The sequence below is a fragment of the Octodon degus genome, unplaced genomic scaffold (genome assembly GCF_000260255.1).
Source record: "Octodon degus isolate 3935 unplaced genomic scaffold, OctDeg1.0 scaffold00049, whole genome shotgun sequence".
NCBI classification, from domain to species: Eukaryota; Metazoa; Chordata; class Mammalia; order Rodentia; family Octodontidae; genus Octodon; species Octodon degus.
Genome location: NW_004524625.1, coordinates 11439750 through 11444046, shown reverse-complemented (window position 1 = coordinate 11444046; position 4297 = coordinate 11439750). Strand labels below are relative to the sequence as shown.

The window sequence follows — 4297 nt, the reverse complement described above, 5'->3', positions numbered from 1 at the left end:
TGTTTTGTAAGAATCTTTTGGGTTTATGTCTTATACGAACTGCTTTGAAGATAATAATACATAGATTAGTAAGTATTATTCTCCTCTATTTAGTCACAAAATGTTATTATTTTTTTTTTTACAAAAAAATAGATAAAAACCAATTAAGTAATGAGTGCTATGGCTTTGTGTTTAGATGTGACGCCAAAGCCTTGTGTGGTCATAGGCGGAGCTTTTATACAGGTGGCTGGATCTAGCAGATGACCTTGGGATTGAAATGGTGCAAGGCTAGGCTCAAGGGCAGTGGGATTATAAGTGTGAGTGCCACCCTCCCCAAGCAGCCCAGATAAGGTGTAAGGGGTAGAAGAGCTGTCTGCGGTCCTCTCTTGTTTGCTTGCATTGATACCTGATTTCTACCATAAACTTTCTCTTCTCTGCAGTGCTTGTCTGCCACCCCACCCTGCCTTTTAGCTAGTTGATTACAAACTAAAGCTTCTACAAACTAACTAAATAACCCTTTCCTCCTTTAACTTTGGGTATTAGATATTTTGTCTCAGCACCAAGGAAAGTAATTAAGACAAAGAGTATTCTATTCTAGCACGCTGGAGGTTATGGAAAAGGATGAACACTACTACAAGACACCGGACACCAGGGAACTCTCAATTTAATCTGAGGAATGAATGCAGAAGAAACTATAGACCCAATTAATTGTGGAGTTGTGCCAATTTATACCAGCTAGTCTCGACACAGTTTGTATTTGTAAGCATAACATACCTCTAAAAGAGTATAAGAATAATTTGAATCCTCTTAATTTATAGAAAAAGTATATCATTTGTACTCTAGGTAGGTGTAAGTTAGCAGAAGAATCCAAAACATTATTAGGAAATTATGAAATAATGACAGAGAATATGTACGGGATTATACCAACACAACGTAAAGATGATATTACGTATTCTCGGGATTTTGCATGTTCAAAGGTAGCTTTGTAACAGAAGTTATAAATGATGGAAGTTTAAAATTAAAGTAAAATTCTTAGACAAGGGAATGGGAAATGGATGCATGTATATAGAGGTCCCGAGGTGAAAACACGGGAAATATTTCGGACTTACCTAAAGCTTGGAGTAGTTCATTTCGGAGTGCCGAGGCTATGGACAATTTTCCTTAAAATTATTCTGAATACATAAATGTCTTACTGAAGTTTAGATGTGAGGTTACAACCATATCTAAATGCTCTGGCTGGCTGGCCAAATAGCTCAGTGGATTAAAGTACCTGTGAGCAGGCACAGCACCTGGGAGTTCGATCCCCAGGCCTGTGGTGCTGGCCCTGCCCCTACCCCTGGGGCGCGCTGATATGGGTATTGAGACCGGGCGAGGTGGCGCGCACCTGTAATCCCAGCTCTTGGGAGGCTGTAAACAGGCAGATCACTACGAGTCAGATCTAGTAGTGAGACCCTGAACACCCTGGTAAGTTTTTAATTACATTTTTGATTCTACTGACTGATATTGGTTATTTAGAATTTTTATATTTTCTTGATTCAGTTTTCAGAGTTCATGTGTATCCAGAAATCTGTCCATTTCTTCTGTGTTTTCCATCTTATTAGAGTAAAGTTTCTCAAAGTAGGAACTGATGATCTTCTGGATTCCAAAGGATTCTTTGTGATTTCACCCTTTTGATTCCTAATTGCATGAATTTGAATCTTTCCATTTTTTTAAAGGTTGGTTAAGCATTTGTCAATTTTATTTCTCTTTCAAAGAACCAACTCTTTGATTTGTTGTTGTATTGTTTTCTTAGTCTCCATTGCACTAAGTTCTGGTCTGGTCTTTCTAGCTTTCCTCTATTGCACCAGCTTTGGTGTTGATTTCCTTAGGTTTTCCCTAAAGTTTGAGGTTCAACATTTAGGCTGTTTATTTGAGCTCATTCTATTTTCTTGATGTTAGAGTTTACTACTATTAATTTCCCTTTTAGGACTTCTTTCATTGCATCTCATAAGTTCTAGGACGTAGGATTAGCATTATCATTTAATTATAGGTGCTGTTTAATTTCTTCTTTAATTTCACCCACTGGTTATTTTTTTTTTTAATTTTTTTTTTTAGAACCGGGGATTGAACTCAGGCCCTTGCACTTGCCCGGGAAGCGCTTATTCCACTGAGCCATCTCCCCAGCCCCCACCCACTGGTTATTGAAGAAAATTTTATTTAATTTCCTTTTTTTTTTTTTTGTTAACAGTAGCCACTGTTCAAAGTTTATTTGGTATTGTAGTTTGTGTAACACTGGGTTGCACTGTTCACAGGTAGATCTTTTTACATTATACAGCAAGGTACAGTATACACACACACACACACACACACACAGTGTTACACATAAAATAAAATCCTTTAAAACAGTTATGCACAAGACATGCAATATTGGATTTGTACACTGAATCCCAGGCTGTAACCAACTGGGGAAAGGTCAGACAAGGCTTTGTGGATGAAACTGTGTAACAGAGTAAAACATTTTTTTTTCCTATTTTAACGAAGGGTCTACAGGGTTTTCAGGGTCTCACTACTAGATCGGACTCATAGTGATCCATCTGTTTACAGCCTCACAAGAGCTGGAATTACAGGTGTGCGCCACCACGCCCAGTCTCAATCTCCATCTCAGTACATCCTGGGGGTGAGACCTGCATGGCATGCCTTAGATCAAATCTCCAGCCTCTGCACCTGCTTGCAGGTGCTTTAATCCGCTGAGCTATTTGACCAGCCCAACACATTTAAGAGTAATGAGGCTACACAGCAAGGTGCCTCAGAGATGCTGGGTTACTTCATACTAACCAGGACTACAAGTGCAGCACCATTGGCATCAGGACAGAGCTGTGGGATTTTGTGAACCGTTTCTACTTCTAACTTTTGGAAACTGATGTTTTCCCCCAGGCCATCTTAATAAATAGTACATGTCAGATAAAAAGGCCAGCTGGAACAACTCCAACTAAACCCTCCTACAGCCTAGACAGTGACATGGTGACGCTGGAAGACTTTAAAGACTTCAGCTTCTTCTAGTTCGACCACAGGGATCCTCACTCTTCTTCAAACGTGCCTCTTCCTCAGGAGTCAGAGTCACCTCCACAACATCAGAGATCCCATTCTGTCCCAGGACACAAGGGACACTAAGGAGGACATCATCCTTGATTCCATAGAGCCCCTTAATCATAGTAGAAATTGGATGCCTCCTCCTAAGATTTTTCATTCTACTTTCTGTCACATCTGCCACTGATAGTCCAGTGGCCCAGGATGAGTAGCCTTTTAGTTTGATCACTTCATAAGCACTGTCAACCACCTGTTTGTGAACCTCTTTCCAATGTTCCTTGTCCCCATCTGTTCCTAACTCAGAGTACAGATTCTTCAGGGTGACACCAGCAACATTCATGCCATTCCACACAGGGACACTAGAATCTGCGTGATCCCCGAGGATCCAGCCATGCAAACTCCGTGGGTGCATGCCCAGCCTTTCTCCCATCAGCTAGCAGAGCTGGGCTGAACCCTGGTTGCAACCACTGCTAATAACACAGTTCTTGGAAAGCTGCTTATCTTCCAGTCCACATAGGTAGGTCAAGATAGCCACTGGGTTGGACACAGCAAGCAACTTGCAGCTGGGACTCACTTTACAACATGAGGAATGATGAACTTGAAGATGTTCACATTATGCTGCACCAAATTAAGATAGCTCTGTTTCTCTTGCTGATGTGCTCCAGTGGTGGTAATAACCAGCTTGGAGTTTGTGGTTACAGTATAGTCTTTGCCAGAGACAATTTTTGGTGTCTTAAGGAAAAGGCTGCCATGTTGATGATCCATCATCTCTTCCTTCAGTTTGTCTTCCATGACATCAACAAGAGCAAGCTCATCTGCCAAAAAAAAGAAAAAGTTCATTTGCCAAGTCCTGCATTAAGATATTGATGGCGCAGGTCATGCCAACAGCACCAATGCCGACAACCATGATCTTATTCTGGGGCACCTGTTTCTCCTTAAGGAGATTTATAATCAACTGATCCTTGAGACTGGCCATCTTGGACTTAAAACCAAAAGGAACTGGGAATGCATGTGGGGCGGGTGTTGGAGTGCATGCCTCTCAGATATGGACTTGGCCGCAGCAGCTCCAGCACCGGTTTTACTTAATTTCTATCTGCTTATGGAGTTTTTATGATATTTTGCCATTGAATTTCAATTTCCTTGTGATACGATCAGAAAATATGCATGGGATAATTTCAATTGTTACTGTTTTTCATTTACTTAAGCATGTTTTATGGGCTAGTATGTGGCCTATTTTGTAGATGTCCCATGT

General features: G+C 40.8%; 1 pseudogene; it reads right to left on the bottom strand.

Moving 5' to 3' along the window:
* Positions 1–3004: 3004 nt before the first annotated feature.
* Positions 3005–4021, bottom strand: LOC101577842 (annotated as a pseudogene).
* Positions 4022–4297: the final 276 nt, after the last annotated feature.